This window comes from Balaenoptera physalus (genome assembly GCF_965194825.1).
Source record: "Balaenoptera physalus genome assembly, chromosome: 20".
Lineage (NCBI taxonomy): Eukaryota > Metazoa > Chordata > Mammalia > Artiodactyla > Balaenopteridae > Balaenoptera > Balaenoptera physalus.
In genome coordinates, this window is record NC_138901.1 from 49,636,954 (window position 1) to 49,656,995 (window position 20,042).

At 39.9% G+C, this 20,042-nt stretch overlaps 1 protein-coding gene across 9 annotated transcripts in view; it reads right to left on the minus strand.

Annotated features, from left to right (window-relative positions):
- The window catches only part of SSH2 (slingshot protein phosphatase 2), a 242,145-nt gene that overhangs the window by 63,155 nt on the left and 158,948 nt on the right, over positions 1-20,042 (minus strand). The gene's annotated exons all lie outside the window — the stretch shown is intronic.

Below are 20,042 nucleotides of genomic sequence, written 5' to 3' on the forward strand. Positions count from 1 at the left end.
CTATAAGGAAAAAGTAAAAATAAATAAATAAATAAACAAGTAATTTAAGGAAGAAAATCAAAGAGTAAGATGAAGACCGACTTTGGGATTATTTTCTCTTCCCTTTTCTAAAGTTCCAACCTCATGGGATGAAGTAAAAATAAAATCAAAAGAGCCTCTGATAAACAACAAGGTCCTACTGTATAGCACAGGGAACTATATTCAATATCCTGTAATAAACCATGATGGAAAAGAATATGAAAACGAATATGTATGTATGTGTGTGTGTGTATATATATATATATATATATACACACACACACACACACACACACACACACACACACACATATATGTATAACTGAATCACTTTCCTGTACAACAGAAACTAACACAACATTGTAAATCGACTATACTTCAATTAAAAAAAAAAAGAGAGACTCTGGTTACTCACACAGTCTTGTCTACTATAATTTTTCTGAAACAAAACTTACAATATTCTATATACATTACATGGTAGCAGTTAAGAGTGAAGGCTTTGGAAATATAAGGGTAAAGGCTCTGGAACCAGACTGCCTGGGTTTGAATCCTAGCTCTACTACTTCTTACTTGAGTGAATTTTAGGGGGCCTAAGTTTCTTTATCTATAAAACAGGGATTAATAAATAAATTGAGGTTGTTGTGAGGAATCGATAAGAATAAGAAGCTTCTTAGAGTGGTGCCCTTAATAAATATTAGTTTAACAACTAACAGAGCTAACAGATCTATGGTTATCAATAACTAATAGATCTATGGTTATCAATAACTAATAGATCTATGGTTGTCAATAACTAATAGATCTGTGGTTGTCAATAATGGTGTTTCAACAGCATTCTAATCAGACGTGAAATACATTACAATACTTAGCTACTAATAATAGATCCAAAGTTTGCATAACAGACTTATATTTAAAATATACACACATCACACTAAAGCGTTACTCAAAATTTTACTTTCACAAACTTCCATTTCCATATGCATTGAAAAGGAGTAGTGCACAGGAAGTATGGTCAACCCATGGAGTTTGCCCTCCATGTTAACATCCTTCATGTGAATGATAGCTCAACAGAGGTGGGGAACTACTGCTCAGGATAGAAGCTGTTCAAAATACAATTACTAGTGGATATCCACAGAAAACAGAAATTGTATCTAAATTATTTCATATCGACAGACTAAGCCTTTCAATGTTATCTACAGAATCCGAAAAGGATAGAACTTCTAAATCATTAATGGCAAAGTTTAGAAACACATAATGAAGGATTCCAAGATTGCTTGCGAGTATGCCATTCAGTGTTAGCTAATGTATTGTAAATTACACTGTGCTGCCTACTCAACATTTCCACTTGGAAAACTAATTGGTATTTCAAATTTACATTGCCAAAACTAATCTCTTGAGTCCCCTGCAAACCTGATCCCTAGCCTCATCCACCCAAGTTGTTTGGTACAAACATATAACAGTCATCCTTGGTTTCTCTATTTCCAACAATATATATCTAATCCATTCAACAAGACCTATGAGATTTACTTTCAAATACATCTTGAATCTGCCCATGTAGCTCCATTACTACTCTGACAATGGTCCAGGGTACCACTGTTTTTCACTTAGACTACCGTTAAAAAGTTTTCTGTTAAGTGTTTTATTACAGAAAATTTCAGACATATACAAAAAAGTAGAGGTAATAATACATGAGCCCCCCACGTTCTCATACATTTCAGCTTCAATTCACGGGCAATTCTGCTTTTTCTATATCTTTACCTCTTTCGCCCTGTCCCTGAAGTGAAACTAACCCCAGACATTATATCAGCAAAAAGCCTCTAAACTGGTCTGTCTGCAAGTATTTCTGTATCACTACTATCAAACAGCAACTATTGCTATTATTATAACAGTTGCTATTACCAAACAGCAACCAGAGTGCTTTAAAATATACAGATAAATATCATATAATGTCACTTTCCTGCTTAAAACCCACCAACAGCCTCCCTTTTTATGTATAAATAAAACCTGAAGTCCTTAGCTGGGACCTCAAGGCCCTGTAACAGCTGATAAGAAGTTATTTCTCTGGTCTTATACCATCTCCCCTTTTGTTTACTATGATCTGGTTGCACTAGCCTTCTTTCTGTTTCTTCTATATTTCAGGCCCCTTCTCAGGGCCTTTGTACTCTTTGTTTTCTACTTGGGACACTTTTCTCCTGGCCTGTCACTATTTAAGTCACAGCTCCAATATCATCACCTCTCCCCCCATCCCAATCATACTCTATCCTGTTGTCCTGTTTTGTTTCCTTCAGGATATTTATCATAAGCTAAAATTATATTTATTCACTTGTATACTTGATTGTGGTCATCTCCCTATGATAGAATATAAGCTCCATGAAGAATAAGACTTTATTTTGCTCAGCACTGTTGTATCTTCAACACTGGAAATAGTGCCAAGCACATATTAGGTGCTTGACAGATATTTGATGGATAAATGAATTCATCCCAGGGGCTTTTTCCCCCCATACTCTTTTATCTGACCCATCCCTGAAACAGGAATTGTAATTTAGGACAAGAAAATAGAAATTCTGTAATCTCACAGGTAAAAAGTAATGATTACAGAATTCAATATATGTGGCAGATTACTGGACTGTAAAATACAAATGTTTGATGATAAATTAATCGATTAAATGAAATTAAATCATCTCTATAACAGTTGCCAGTCCTTGATTCAATTTTACCATTTAATCATGTGCCATGAAGCTGATATACCTTTAAGGTAACTTGCCAAATAGACTGGGACATGTCTTCTAAAAACAAACACAAGACTCCACAGAGGCCGCTTTAAAATTCTGCGTGCTGGTTGCCTTTGTTTTGTTTTTTGTTTTGTTTTCATCTTTAAATAAAGCATTGCACTCTTGTGGTCTGTTGCACAAGTCTTGTCTCTTGTTACATTCGTGGTATGCGCATGTCACCCTGCTGTGGGTCACTCTGTTTCACTCACATTACGGGAACAACCTAAAACAAAATGTCTGAGCGACAGGATGAGTGGGGTACACCACAGACAGGAAATGACATTCACACTTCTGCCAACACAGCAACTGTCTGTTTTACTAAATGAAAATATTTTAAAAATAAAGGCTAAATAGTCTACCTATCAGCAGGCAAGTTACAGCTATGGGCACTTTGGTTTCCAGTACACAAAGTGGTCTCTACATCTACTAAAGAAGGGTATTTGTCGAGAGCTTATTTCAGTCATTCTTTTTGTGAGACAAAAGTAGTTTCTCTTTGACAAACACACCAACTTCCTGGTTTTTAGAGTTCTGGAATATTGTTCTTAGATACATTTGTTGCTTATGCTTTAAAGCATATTTCTTAAGTGTGTTCTTTAAAATGTATGTAGTGCTTTCACAAGGGGAGGACTGGGGTGGAGGACAAGGGCCCTTGGTTAACTCAAAGCTACCTGGAAAATTTCTGATTATAAAAGAAAAACCAGGAGTCAAAGTCATAATTGGTATAAGGGAAAAGATACCGTTCTATTTGAGTCATTTATACAAATCTCAATAAACTTTTCTGATACAACAAAATGCACAGCAGGTCCAGCTGGGCCAGGAGACTGCCCTAGTAGGTGCGATCTAGGCCCCCAGAGAGTCATGGCAGACACACTCTGGATGGTACGATCAATCCTCTTTATTCTGTGGTCCCAGATTATGACTCCCCAGTTATCACAAAAGTGGCATAAACTGTTGATCACAAGGGGACCAGGAATGAAAGTGTAGCTGATTACAAAAAACCCTTTTCATCACTGAAAAAAAGTCAAAGTTCTATAAATGCTATCAAAGATGGGATGGCAACATGGTGGCATGGAAGTGAAAAAATAAAATTCGAAACCACCAGAGTTTAGGAGGATCAATTTCAACTTGAAAATTAAATGCTTTATTTGCATATGAAGAAAATAATATGTATATTTAATCACATGTACTTCAGTGTAAGGTAAAGGCTTAGTATATCTTGCTAGAATAGTGAGACATTTATGTAAATATTTGTCTTTCTGAAGCATCTGGCTAAAGATTCAATCAACACAGAGTTGGTCTCTAATTTAAAATCTAGAAAGGCAGATGAAAACTTTTACATGTTTTCTGAACTGACCAGTTATCTAGAGCCTGGCCCAGGAAAAGGAATGTTCCAGTAAATTCTATGGAGCCATCTGTATGTGATTACAGATGTCCAAGTTAAACACAAACCTCAAAGGACTTAAGAACCCCCATATTAAGGAAAACACAAGATAAAGAACATTCTCCAAATCTAAAGATGGAGAGTAATTAGCTGCTTGATGAGAAAATGACAAGGATCATCTTTCTAACACAGTGACAGTGACATTCTCCAGTTTTTATCAGAATACGTCTGAAGAACATCTACTCTTCTCTTGCCGTAAGATCACTTGCTCAACAAATGGAAAGTCATCCCTAGTTTGATGTATGAACTGAGCTAATAACAGCTAACTTGAGTAGATGCCAACTGTATGCCAGGCACTGAGCTAAGCACTTTACATTATTTCATTTAACCTTCACAACAATCTTATGAAGTAGGTACTATTTTTTACCCCCAGTTTACACATAAGAGACTGAGGGGCTCAGAGATGGTAAATTATCTGCCCAAGATCATACAGCTAGCTAGCAATCCTCTGAGCAAGGATTCAAACCAAGTTCTGACTTGAAAGCCCATGCTCTGAATCACTCTCTTATTATGCTGTTCCAGTTTTATGATATAGTTTATGTAAGATGAAACGCAATGTCTTCCCTACAGAACTTTTCAACAGCACAGAGTTTAAAAGTAGATACAGAAGTGAAAGAAAAGGACTGAAATCCATTCAGATCTCAACTCTTCTCATTCCTTTTTTGTTCCCCCTATCAAGGCCATGAACAGAAAGACTTTACTGAGGGGAACGAAGAACATCTGGCTGAGAGATGAATCCAGATGGGCTGGACAGTAGAGAAAAGAACTGGGAATGATAGTAGCATTTTAGTCTCAAAAATAGAGGAAAGAGTACTGTGTTTTAAATAATTTGGGGAAGCACTCTGTGCCAATCCCTCCCAATCAAAGGCACTTTGCAAAGCATGAAATTTGTTAACTGGCAGTTTCTTCTCAGGCAAAGTGTAGAGGAAAAGGTCAACTAAGTGAAGAAAATACTTAACTGTTCTGAGGTTAGAATAACCTTTGAGGAATGTGGCCAGGGTGGTCATCCATGACCAGCAGGAAGGCCAAGGAAGCAAAACAAAGCAATGACACACCTGGCCAAACTGCTACATGTTAGTTTGACGGACATTCTTCTGCTTTACATGTAACACACGAGATGAAATGAATTATTCACTATGGGAAATCAAGTTTCATAAAGTGGGTGTAATGCTTTTACTTTAACATTAAAATGAAGAAAGTAGATTTTCATGTTTATAATGTTTCTAATGCCAAACTCTTGAGTTTGTTTGGCATTTCTGCTTGAAGCCAAAATTCATAGGTAAATTATTGTGTAATGTTGATGGCACAAAATGTAACTGCACAAGGTAAGCTAGTTAGCATTTATGTAAAATTCAAATACACATAATCTGAACTGTTATATTTTTATCTTGAAGAATACTCAGTTATGGGAAACTTGCAAATACATTCCACTCTCCTAACAACACTCTCCCTTTCCTGATAAGCTTTCTCTGCTTATTTAGTTGTTTAATTTCAGATTCAAGGTACTAGGGCAAGCTCTGTCAATTTCATTAGGTGGAAAGGAATTCACGTCCCCACTCAGTGTGACCACATCCCACAGAAAGGTAAGTTCATAATAAAAAGTTTCAAATATCAGACCAGAGGCCAAAGGACTACAGAGCTATCAATACTAGTACCTACTGAAAAAGTTTGGCTAAATCCAAAAAACAGGAAGGACAAAGTCACTGTGCCTTGATGGATGAAACATGGCTACAAAAGTCAAAAGCACACTTCAGGTAGTGAGAAAAGTTTGATTCTGTAAACCTAAAGGGAGAAAATCCAAACCCAAATATTGTATGCACTAGTCTCTGTAATTAAACAATCCCCAACCCCATCTCCAACGTGCAGGCCATACGTTCAAGTGACAGTGTTGGAATGGCAATGGATACCTGGAACCCTCTCTGCACCCAGGACATAAACTCCCAGATACACGCCTATGAATGCAGGCAGCGGGGTTTTTTCTCTGTCAGCAGACAAGCAGAGGCTGGGGGACATTAGTAAACCAGTCATTGGCAAAGTGGATAAGAGCTTAAGGCAGTTCTTATTCATTAACTACAACCACCAGACCATTTTAGTTCCAGCTAATCTTCCTCTTAAGCTCTGTTGCACAATGTCCAGCACAACTACCTTCAGATGCAGCTATTTTCCCCCCTTTCCTACTTTTCTACAATCTAAGAAGAAAAAAAAAAGGTCTGTCTGTTCAAGGCTGAGAGACAAATTCCATCAGGACTAATCTTCCCGGTCCTTTCCCTACAGACCATAAATTGTAGGGGAAAAAACCCCGGAATATTCCTTTTGAATGTTCATTTACTGATAAGATCTTGTAACTATCCCATTTTTGCCTCAAACATGTGCATCTTAGAAATGTCCAGATAGAAACACAATCTAGGATCAATAATTTTACCACTGGCCATACAATTCAACCTTCCAATTTCTATAGATGGGGGCACATCTGAGTTGACATTTGTGGTTTCTGGCTGTCCAGCAATAGAGCTCTCCTTTCTAATTTCACCCTAGTCTCCTTTTGGGGAATCCCCCAAATGTGCCTGGTCATGGTGACCCTCCAACTCTGGAACTGCAAGGGGCCTTGCAGGAAGCTGGCATGTGGTTTAGGCCTGGCCAGTTGGAAACTCTCTCCTGAATCTCAGGCAAGTGACCCAAGTGAGTAGGGAGAATGGGGGATGGTCACATTCACAGTGGGGAGAGTAGCAAGGTATAGAACAGTCTACTCCTGCTCCTGGGCTTTCCCTGAATGCCCTTTGCTCCTGCCTGTTCTCTAAGTTTGGTCTTCTAGTCTCCCATCCATTAGGTAAGCTCTGACATCCTTCTAAGAAATATTTTGCTTAAGATTGTTAAAATTCATTTCTGAGCTTGCAACAAAGAATCTGATACATCAACTGAAGTTCAGAGATGTGAATGACTTGCCCCAAGTCACACAGCTAGATAGCAGTGGAGCATAGACTAAGGGCCATGTCATCGGAAACCCAGGGCGGCGCTTTAACCCTTTATCTTAAGTTAGCGGTTACCATAACAGGACATATTTGCTGACTTAATAATTTGAAGCAATCAGAAGTTAAAAACACATCTGGTCAGTTCATCTAAAGAGAACAAAGGCAGGATTTCATGGCAAAGCCTGGTGTGATATTTGTTCTATTTTTCATGGTATCCTGAAAACAAAGTTCAGGTCTAGATAGGGAAATATTTAGACATACTCCCATGAGGCAAATACTTTCATGCTGTTTCTTAAAGTTGCTTCTTTTTTCTTTTTCCTTTAGTATGTTTGTTGGATATTAAACATTGCTTTAAAAAAATATCAAAAACTAGATGCCAAAAACAAGAAGTAAGGAAGACCATGAGGCCTATGCAGGAGGGCAAGAAAGCCTACATGGGAAAAGAAGTGGATGCCTGACCAGCCCTTGGTTCCTCTGTAGTCTTCTCTCAGACCAAAGGTGCTTCTTTCTAGATGTTGTCTGGTCACATACACACTTGACCTCCTGTCAGGGATTTAAAGTGTTTAGATTTTGGTTTGGAGTTTTGAAGTACTACCAAATAATGAAAGGTCAGAGCTGGAGGGCCCTCAGAGAGGGTCTAGGTCATGGCTCCAACTGGTAGTAGGCGGGCCTAATTCAGCACATTCTGTGAGACCAGCACAGATGTAAAATCATTTTAATTTTTGAATACCTTCGAGAAGAGCAGCCACTCTCTCCAGCTCCTCCAGGCGGCCACCACCCCTGGAATTACACTGAGCAGTCTGGCCCCCAAACACTTCTGAGTTTGAGCTAAGATTCGGAGACCAGAACTCCTCATGACACTACTGCCACATTCTAATCTCTGTCCCTTTGCAGCCACTCTACCAAGTCTCAGCCTCATCTCCAACAGCGATCTGCCAATATTCCACCCACCCCTCCTCAGAGAAATAAAAACAAATATTCCCCCCTCCCCCCCACCTACCACCACCAAAAAAAAAAAAAACCCCTAGGTGCCTACGAAAGGAGTTGGTTTCAGGCACTTCCTAACACAACTGACCCTAGTCCTCCTGATGACTGACAGTGCTGGGGAGTTTTGTTTTCAAGAAGGTCCTCCTCCAAGGAGGGGAGAAACCACCTCAGCTCAAAGGAGCCCATTTCCTTTACAGGCTGAATTAATAAAGCTTCTCAGTCCTGTGGCCCAAAACTCTAGACTTAAATACTTTTCTTTCAAAAAGGTAAAGCCTAAAAGCTGTCTGAACCAAAGACTAAATGACCTAAACAGTTCTTTCTCAGTATTTAAAATGCTGGATGTACTGATCACCAAGAGACATGACCAACATTACTTAGCACCAAATTTTAAATAGTTGGTGGGATTAAATAAAAAACAAAAGGAGATTAACTAAGAAAAACTGTTCAGCATTTGAAATACTATTTCATTTGCATGATTCAACAAATGCCTTTCCAGGTATTTTAAACACACCTGCAGAAGGAATGTTAAGTCGGGCTTTTAAGCACTTGGCCAAAACATCAACCCCTGCTTTCAGACCATTTCTCTTTCACCTTTACACAAAGCCTCTTATGAGGCTCAGGGCACCTTCTATTCTTTGTTGCTGTCACCTTCTGACATCCTTGTCACTAGTTTTAATTTACTCATTTTGCTCAATCTTCTCTCTTTTCACCCTGATTCCTACTACAATCTTAACAGATTCCATCATTCACAGAGATGAACGTCCAACAGCTTGTTCCCAAATTTCTTGTCCTCTTGATTTTCAAACACCTTCACCTGGACTCCATTTAGACTTCTAATTCCCAGAGTCCCTTTTGAAGGCATCAGATTTTGATGGACTTGATTTCAGAAGCCAAACTCCCACTTTCTGACTACAACCCCCTCTCTTGTGACCTTCATGTGTTCACTCTCTCTTCAACCTGGTTGAGACTCCAGCCCCTTTATTTCTCAATTTTTTTGTTTTAAGCTGAAATCTTGAGTGTTACATCTATTTTTTTTTTTAAACTTTGGGTTTATTTATTTATTTATTTATGGCTGTGTTGGGTCTTCATTTCTGTGCGAGGGCTTTCTCTAGTTGCGGCAAGTGGGGGCCACTCTTCATCGCGGTGCGCTGGCCTCTCATTATCGCGGCCTCTCTTTTTGCGGAGCACAGGCTCCAGACGCGCAGGCTCAGTAATTGTGGCTCACGGGCCTAGTTGCTCCGCGGCATGTGGGATCTTCCCAGACCAGGGCTCGAACCCGTGTCCCCTGCATTGGCAGGCAGATTCTCAACCACTGTGCCACCAGGGAAGCCCGATTTCTCAATTTTTTCCCAAGCCATCTACCTTTTTGGCTTTTCTTCCTTCCCTAACCAACCTAGTCCCATGTCCTATTTCCTAACTGGTTTCCCTGCAATCTGTTCTCTTTGTTTCTGAATTCCCTTCATAATACTTACTACAGCTTAAAATTATAGTATTTTTTGATGACTTATTTATAATTTTCTGTATGAGCAGCAAGCTCCTTGAGCGGGAACAACTGCCTCGTTTAATGTTATCTCTCTAACGTCTAGCATAGTACCTGACACCAAGTGCATGTGCAATGAATATATATTGAATAAACGAAAGGCAGCCCAATGTTTAAGGAGATTATGAAACCATGCCTCTGGATGCTGGCGCACATCCATGGTCTCAGTGACAGAGATGTCAGAGAGGACAGCAACAACACTGAGTTGACTCAGCTGGGCAGTTAACACCTCCAGACAGCCCCCCACCATTTCCATGCCTACCTGCTCCAAACCCTCCTCGCTCTCAAGTCCCATCACAACTCCTGTTTCCTTCACCTCTCCACTTAACCTGGTCTTCTACACCATCAAGAAATGGAGGCTAGCTGGTGTGATTTCTCCCAATTATTGATACTTTCCCTCACCTGCGGACTTATCGCCTTTCTCCAATCTGAGAGAATGATGCATCCAGCTGTCAAAAGTCAACGCTTTCACCTGTGTCCTTGACCCCATTCCCTTGTATCCTAGTTTTACCAATTAGTCACCCCTCTCTCTAGTGACCGCTTCTCCTCAGCCCAGAAACATGCTCAACTCTGTTCTTTCACATCCTTAAAACAAAACCCTTACTTGATCTTGTGTCCCCTTCTAAGTTCTCTTCTTTATTACAGCAAGTCTATACTTGCTGTCTCCATTTTCTTCCCTTGCCAGTCATTTTTCTCTGCTGCCATCTTGCTTCTGTCCCACCTCTGAAACTCCTCCCCATCCTAAGTTTGCCAGGGATTTCCCAAGTGATAGATCCGAAGGACAAAGATCCTTCAGTCTTAGCTTGACACCAATTTCTGTTTTTCATTTAGCACCTGGAGCCTTGATGGGCACTAGCAAATCCCTTTCTCCTTTTTGAGAATCTCTCCTCTTAGCGTCTAAGACACTGAATCCACTTGGATTCCACTTGGTACTTCTCTAAGCATCCCAGCTCGAGATCCTCTGCCAGATACCCTACCCTACCCTGTTCACTGCTCTTACACCAGATTGTCTGACCTTCACAGTGCTCTGAAACTCATTTACAACTAAATGTACTTAAAAATCAGAATTTCCAGCTTCTCTTGAAAGATGAGAAAATCTGAACACATATGTCCACATTCACGCCTAGCAAAAACTGGCCAGAGCTGCACAGTGGCTGCCCCTTTAGATATCACATGATGGTAAGTGCTACAGAGGAAAACACAGCAGAGTAACAGTGAGCACTGCTGTATGTATTTGTATTATAAGGTATGCCCAGGGATATATGTGGAACCTAGAAAAACGGTACAGATGAACCGGTTTGCAGGGTAGAAATTGAGACACAGATGTAGAGAACAAACGTATGGACACCAAGGGGGGAAAGCGGCTGGGGGGTGGGGGTGGTGGTGTGATGAATTGGGCGATTGGGATTGACATGTATACACTGATGTGTATAAAATTGATGACTAATAAGAACCTGCTGTATAAAAAAATAAATAAAATTCAAAAATTCAAAAAAAAGAAAGGTATGCCCAGGGAAAGTCTCTCTGATGACGTTTGAGCAGAGATCTGTAGGAAGTAAGGGAGGGAGCTGTGTGGCGGTTTGGGAAAAGAACATTAAAAGTAGAGGGAGCAGCAAATGCAAAGGCTCTGAAGTGTACTTGGCTGGTGTGGGAAATAGCAAGGAGGTCAACAGCACTGAAGTGTAGTGAGCCAAAGATGTGTGGTAGAAGATGAAATCAAAGAGATAGGGAAGGGCAAGTGGCACAGGTCTCAGTGTCTCCACTTCATTTGTAATCTGGCTTCCAAGGCACTGTAGTTGAGATTTTCTTTGGTTAGTCAAATCCAATGGGCATTTTTCAGACCTAACCTTTCTTGACCATTTGATATCGTTGATGACCTTGTAATATTCTCACTTTCTTTGTATTCCTCCTATGCTTCTATTCCTTCACATTTTCATTTGTGGGCTCCTATTCTTTTGCCAACCTCTTAAATATGTTGTCTTCTATCGTTTCCTTGTCATTCTTCTTCTTGCGCTATATATACTCTTTTGGATGCCCTCATCCACTTTCATGGCCACCCTGTCCTATAAAGGATAAAGGATGACTCCTGACTAGTTACCTACTGATAGATAACAAATTACCCTAAAACTTGGAAGCCTAAAGCAACAAAAGCATTTATTATCTCATACAGTTTCTGTGGGTTAAGAGTCCAGGAGCAGGCCAGCTGGTGGTTCCGGCTCAGGGTCTCTTATGAGAATGAAGTAATCTAAAGCCTAGACTGGGGCTGGGAAGATCTGCTTTGCTTCCAAGATTGCTCCCTTACATGGTTATTGATAGGAGGCCTCAGTTCTCTGCCATGCAGTGGTCTGCTTGACGAACCTTATGACATGGCAGCTGTCTTTCCCCTGAGTAAGTGATCCCAGGGGGAACAAGGCAGAAGTGTGGTATTTCATGACTTAACCTTGGAAGTGACACACCATAATTTCTGCAATATCCTATTAGTTACATAGGTCAGCCCTATTTAATGCAGGAGGGAACTACACAGGGATGTAAATAGTGGGAGGCAAGAATCATTGGGAAAAAAAAAAAAAAAAAAAGAATCATTGGGAACGATCATTGAGGCCTGACTGTCTCGCCTCCCAAATTGGTTCTCTAGCTCAGATTTATCACCAAAGCCCCAGACCTGTACAGTCAGCTGTCTACTGAATAGCTATTGTTTGTTGATAATAATGGCAACAACTCTGCCATTAACTTCACAAACTTTTTGTGAAAACCTGGAATCAGGTACAATGGCATGTCCATCAAAACATTCTCTCTGGGAGTTGTGTGATGGTGGTGGAAGTGGTTAGGTGCTGGCTCTGAGCACTATGAAGTAAAATTAAAGATGCTGTAACTATCATTTACTGAGTACCCACCCTGTGTCAGGCACGGTGCCTGGTGCTTTACAATCACTCTCTCGCAACAACTCCATGAACGGAAGTTATTCTTCCCATTTCACAGATGAAGAAACAAAGGTTTTGAGGGTAACTTCCCTAAGCTTACCAATTACACAATCAGCATGACAAAGCAGGGATCAAATTTTGGCCTATTTCCAAGTTATGCTGTTTTGTTTTGTGCTTTGAAACTCCACTCCATGGCTTTAGTAGTCTTGAGTTCTTTGCCTGTTTTGTACAATGCAATCTCACTGTAGCCTACCTACTAGAGTACCGATAGGGTTCTAAGAAAGAATTCTCAAATCATCAGAAAACCAAGGTTTTATGTTTTGGTTTTGGTTTTAAATTGAGTTAGTTCAGTACTACTTTACCGCAGTCTTACAAGTAATTCTCAAAATTCACTGGCCACAAAAATTTAACCCAGTCTGTAGAACATTAGTCTATCAATTTTCCTTGCCTAACCAGTTCTTCTATAGTTGTTCTCTACCTTACTAGGCTAAGAAAATGAAATAATTTGCCAACAGGCACTCTTAAAAGTCTCTCAAAGATACTAATTCTCGAACTATCAAACCAAGGGGAATAGAGAAAGGCATGGCAAAGTATGTTGACTCTTTTTTAAATCTACTCGCTGGTCTTCTTTACTATCCATCCACTGCACTGTCTGACTTTTTTAAAGTCCTTGGGTGGGCTTCCCTGGTGGCGCAGTGGTTGAGAATCTGCCTGCCAATGCAGGGGACACGGGTTCGAGCCCTGGTCTGGGAAGATCCCACATGCCGCGGAGCAACTAGGCCTGTGAGCCACAACTACTGAACCCACGCGTCTGGAGCCTGTGCTCCGCAACAAGAGAGGCCGCGATAGTGAGAGGCCAGCGCACCGCGATGAAGAGTGGCCCCCACTTGCCGCAACTAGAGAAAGCCCTCGCACAGAAACGAAGACCCAACACAGCCAAAAATAAATAAATAAATAAATAAATAAATAAAACAAAAAAACCACACACATGATGTTAAAAAAAAAAAAAAAAGTCCTTGGGCAAAATCCTTATATTTGTAACTGTCTTAATGCACATTACAGATCCTCTCAGCCGCACACTAATGCAGAATGAAATCTAGGAAGAACACTGTTGCCAGTGCTTAGGTTCTGACACTTAAAAAAGCAGTTAACTTTTGTAAAATAGTAATACTAGCGATGATGATGATGATGATGATGATGAAGGAGCAGGAGGAGGAAGAGGATGAGAAGGAAGAGAAAAAAACAAATAGCAAAAGGCAAAGTTCAAAGGACAATTTAAGGAGCTGTCAAAGAAAAGGGAAAAGAGAAAAGCAAATGGCAGGCAGTCTCTGGTCTTAATCAGCTCACATTTTTTAATCGACCTGATGTTCCTTGTTTCCTACTGTCTTCCCCCTTACAGAATCATCACAGAACTGTACCACCAATACAGATGAAAAAGTTACTCCACTTTTCCTTGCAAATTTAATTTATTGAGCTTTCCTGATGCCTGATTTAATGTTTAATAGTTAATTTTTCAAATTCACTAAATTCACATTTTTAGATAAACTTATGCAGAAGCAATGACCCACAGCACGTTCTTCCCTATTTTCCAGATAGTATTCATAAGAAATCAGAGGGCTAGGGACAAAGAGATCACACAGTAGTATTTTGCAATACTCTAGTGTGCAATATGAAGCAATAAGAATTACAAACATTTTAGTTAGGATTTGGAAAAAAAGGAAAATATTAAAATCAAAATGATTCAAGAGTAAATAAAAATTTTCCTATGTGTTTAAATGTGGTGGAGGGAAAAATGGTAAATCATCACATATTTGCTCCAGTGTAGGAACAATCTTACAACTTCCACCTAAATGTTTTTAGGTACTGGTTGAGCTAGGTCCTAAAACTACTCCAAGTGGAAACTCAGGACACAGGAAAACATAAGGAACACAAGGAAATGATTTTTAACTGCCAAAGGCAGATTTTTTTGCACAATGATTGGAAGGAAAGTTGCAACCCTGAGGAGGATCTTTTACCTTCTCACATGGCAATAGACAGATAGCAAGGCTGTATGTAAGTCTTGCAGACTTCCTTAGTCATCAGGGGACCCTACACACCATAGAGGTCTACCCTTTAAATACCTAAGCACAGGGGACCACAGGAAGTCTAAAAGGAAGGTGGCTGAAGGTATTCTTAAAAGTGCCTGTTTTTTTTCTTTTTGGAGGGCTGTGTGAGTTGAAATGTTTATTTATATTTATGATAAATACTGATATATGGATTAATCTGTTTCTTCTATTTACTTAGCTTTTACTTTTCTTGTATATTTTCTTTCCTCTCATCTATCAGGGTAAAGAATATATATTCTAGTTCCATTTTTACATGCTTATCAACATTTTAATAAATATATTTAATGCAGCAAATCAATATTTCTAGTTTGTAGATATGTTTCTTCCTAAATGAGGCTTCCCTGGGATGGGCACAGCAATGTGCCTTGAAAGTCAATATAATTTAAAACACCAGTTTTTAAACGTTAAGAAAATTAAAAATCCTGCACATATATGTGTCTTACTTTTAAAAATAAAGGTTGGATCTCAGCCATACTCTAAACACTAGAATACTTGGATCTAGGAAAGGAAAATAAGAGAAAGGGGACTCACTGACAAAATGCTGATAAGCTGCAATGCCCTTTCAGTAACTCAAGACCGAAAACCAAAAGATGATGCCAGGATCAGGGGAAAAAAAAGGGAAGTGGCTGAATGACAAAGTATCTGAAATTCGGCTTAAGAAAAAGGACATAACCAGGCAAAAAGCTATGCATGTAAAGAATAGGAAGGTAATACGGCAGGAGTGGAAATGGCTATTAGTAAGGATGGAGGCATTGTGGGTGATTTTTTTCTCTTTTTGCAAATTTTTTTTTAATGATGGTTATACTGTGTTTTCAATTTTAAAAAAGAACCCAAAAAGGGGGGTGGGGAGCAGTACAGGAAAACACACCGTGGGAACAGAGTCATGCACACAGATGTTTTGCGTAAGCTGCATTTTCAGAGACATCTGCCTTTGTACAAGACTTGAGAAAGTAAAGCTGTCGTCAACAAGTTCTCTGAAGTGACGGGTGGGGCCTGAGAGAAAGTGAGCTGTGAAGAAACCAACAATTAGTACCCTTAGGGCTGAGAAACCCACAGTTTCTTAGATGAAGTTCCTCATTTATGAGCCACCTCTCTGCCCAAAATGCTTTGCCATCAGCAATGTCTGCTACTCAAACAAGGAGGACTCAAGCTGCCCATATGTCTCCACTCAAGTGATTGAGGTTCTTTGTCAGCAGCACCACTCAGCTCTTTGCAGAGAGAGGCTATCTCTCTGTGGTAGAAGAGATAGGGCACAACCTACTGTATAAAAATCTGAGTGGGAAGCAAGCTTCCCTACTCCTCCCTTCTTGCTTCAATTCCAAATAAAAATGTTTATCATGTACAGAAAAATTCATGTAAAAGCAAAGATAATACACTTGTTCCACCGCCTTGCTTTGCTGTATGTTAAACTTTACTTCTGTTTAATGAGATGAATATTCCTAGGTCTGTATTGTTTGCTTTTTTGTGTGTGAGGCACTGAAAGGAGAGTCCGTTGACACTGCTTTATATAGTGCCCGCTCTAACACCATGTACAGAGTATTTAATAAATGTGATCTGAAAATGACAACAGAAACAATGCTGAAGACTCAAGCACATTTCGAAGGAGAATAAAGTATGAAAGTCACTCACTGTAAAACCTCTTCTCTGGTGTTTGTGTGTACATAGGGTGTGTGAGCCCTGAGGTCTGCAACACACATCACAGGGAGAGCCTGCCTTGCTTGTTCTTTGCAGCCTTCAATCATGCCTGATGCAAGTGGGGAACTTCTATTCATAGAAGAACTTTCAACTTACTTGCAAAGTTCTTACAAAGTTTTTATTTGTTATCCTTTCTTGAACTTCCCTTTTCTGAGAAGTTGGGTGTGCTGTGTGGGTTACTGTCCTACATCTGCCTTCTGAGTGAGTTTACTACAAAAGATTTTAGAGACTTCTTGTTCAAGCATAGTAGCCTCTTCTAGGTCCTATATGAGCTCCCCTTACTGCTAACTTGACAATGGAGCTGATAATCTGTATTTATATAAATTTGTTTGGCTAAAGCTACCCAAACTGCTAATATAATCTTTTTTAAAAAATATTTATTTATTTATTTATTTAGGCTGTGCCGGGTCTTAGTTGCGGCATGTAGGCTTCTTAGTTGCAGCGTGCGGACTCTTAGTTGCGGCACGCACGCAGGATCTAGTTCCTCGACCAGGGATGGAACCTGGGCCCCCTGCATTCGAGAGTGTGGAGTCTTACTCACTGGACCACCAGGGAAGCCCCTATAATCTTACTATATGGTGAAAGAGTTAAGAGGGAGGGTCAAAGTAAACATGGGGAGAGGTAAGCAGGTCATAGATCTGAAGGGTCTTATATTACTTGCCAAAGAATTTGGACTTTACCCTGAGGATAACAGAGATCCATAGTTTCCATTTCTAGAAAGCTTCCTCTAACTACAGTATGGAGAATGGATTGGAAGGGGTTGAGACTTAGAAATAGGGAGACAGATGTTACTTTAGTGTTTCAGGCAAGAAGGAGAGAAGGGTAGTCTGATCTGAGCTAATGGGAATGAAGAGAAGATGGATATCTTGGGGATATTCGTCTAGTTTACTTTCTGGTACCGATGGAAAATTTACTCTGTAAAGAAATTCAAATTCTAAGAAAACATCTGAGAGAGAAAGCTTTGATATGTGTCAATTCCTTGCAATCAAAGAATGTCTTTTTCTTTGCACCTCCTGACTCTTCAGACAGATCTTTTCCTTTAACAAATCCCAATGCTTTACAGACTCTCACGCGAGAGGGTCAAAAAAGAAGGCTTGTTGACATGGACATTAACTTTCATACCACCTGCTTCTGTCCAAACTTTTCTCAAAATAGGTTTTTTTCACCACCTCAACTTTCTCTTAAGTTTTACTTTACTAATCCTCAGATTTGGAGATCAAATTTGCCTTAACCTATCTGCCAGCTGACAGCCAATCATCCTGCACAAGCCAGGGAAACTTACAGGCAATTCTTCCTCACGTCACTTTGTTATCACACATGTCTAAATCATTTCCTGCCAGGCACCAAACTTCCAGCATCAAGGAAGAACAGCTGAAGAGAATACTTTTACACAAAGGACTTCCCTCCTTCCTAATCCCCTACTCAACGGATATGACAGTATACAGATGATACAGTCAGGGCTCAACTTAAATGGAAGATAGTGCAGCTAAGCTGTGAAACCACCATTTTAAACCAATCGTAAAGAAAGCAAGGTTAATTGTCTGCACATAATAACAAGCAAAAAAATGAACCAGAAACCTGAGGCCAACTCCAATCAAAAGAAGGCAAGTGAATTTTACAAATTTATCTGTATTACATTAGAATAGGACATCAGTGAAGAACTGCTGAGCTGGTAATGCTAATCTCTTTGGCTCTCAGCTAAATTAAGTCACCCATTATTAAAGACTATCTATGAGAAGGCAGTTCTCATAGATAATTAATTTCCCCAACTCTAAAATCTGTAGTTGTGTAAAACATAGCTCTGGAGAACTTAGAAAGAATTTATATTAAACATTAACCACAGGATATCCAGAGGAAAGGACCGGAATAAAACTGGGGAATATACTTAAATCACAGTAAAGTTGCCATGTTATAAAAGCCAACTAACTTTGCTTCTTATTTCTCTTCTGTTAAGTGGGATCATAACACTAAATAAGATGTTAGAGTGAAAGATGATTAAAAATGTGATGAGGTGGCTGTATCAAACCTTTCTTCGTTGTCTTGGGGAAGACAGTAGGGGCACACCTGGCCAGGACTCAGCTGACCAGGGTTTTTTTTTTAATAAATTTATTTATTGATTTATTTATTTTTGGGTGTGTTGGGTCTTCGTTTCAGTGCGAGGGCTTTCTCTAGTTGCGGCGAGCGGGGGCCACTCTTCATCGTGGTGCGCAGGCCTCTCACTGTCGTGGCCTCTCTTGTTGCGGAGCGCAGGCTCAGTAGTTGTGGCTCACGGGCCTAGTTGCTCCGCGGCATGTGGGATCTTTCCGGACCAGGGCTCGAACCCGTGTCCCCTGCATTGGCAGGCAGATTCTCAACCACTGCGCCACCAGGGAAGCCCGACCAGAGTTTTCTAATCTCACTTTACATATGGTTTGGTGCCTTTGAATCAGTTTTAGCACTTTAGGCAGATTCTCTATTTACAAACAGAAGGTTAGTATCTCACCTGCTGCAGGGAAACATGTAAAGGTAGAGAGGAAAAAGCATGGAACTGACAGTCAGGTGACCTAGAGTTCTTGCTCTGTCACCAATGAATTGTATAATATGGCCTGAGACAATCGGACCTCAATTTCCTCATTCAACATTATAAACTCTTAAGTTTGTGATTTTAGGAGATTACCACTAGGAACCTTAAAATTATTCCATTAGTTCAAGATGAGATCACCATATTCCTATAGTATTAAACAGTCAAAAATACCAACTAGGTTTTTCACAGCAGAAGAGGTAACTCTCAAAGAATGCCCCTAAAGGGTTATGTCACAATGGGCTGGATGCCTCTGCAAATGTGATGTTAAATCCTATAGGTTTCTGCTCAGTAACCAAATGGTTAATCTGTCCACTGGATTCCTGATTCCACTGGAAAATTTTTCTGCAAATGGAATCCCATCCCTCCCCCACTCCAGTGTTGATCATTAAAAAAGAAAAGGATGAAACGGCTGCTTGAGTCGTTTTACACTCATAAAAGAGGGTACAAGTTGCCTGCCTGAGCTAAAAAGGTGGTGTACTGGAGTCACCCGAATTGGCCATATTACTGATTCACTTGGTCCTCTAGAAAGCCATTCTACCTCTGAGTTTCTCCATTTGTAAAGCAGGATTAGTTCTAGCTATCCTGTCTCACATGCTTAGGGATAAAATATCCTTTCTTCTTAGTTGACAAAAGTTTGTGCAAGCTTTCTAAAAAGTATCAAGTACCAGAATTATATAAATACAAGTTATTATCCTAAAGTACATGAAGCTTAGGCTTTACCTTTTAAATTCTGAATAAATGTTAACTGTTGGTCAATGAAATAGAAAAAGAAACCACCCCCAGGCATATTTTTTTTTAATAAATTTAATTAATTAATTAATTAATTAATTATATTTTTGACTGCGTTGGGTCTTCGTTGCTGCGTGCGGGCTTGCTCTGGTTGCGGTGAGTGGGGGCTACTCTTTGTTGTGGTGCGCGGGCTTCTCACTGCGGTGGCTTCTCTTGTTGCGGAGCACCGGCTCTAGGCTTGTGGGCTTCAGTAGTTGCAGCACGCAGGCTCAGTAGTTGTGGATCGCAGGCTCTAGAGCACAGGCT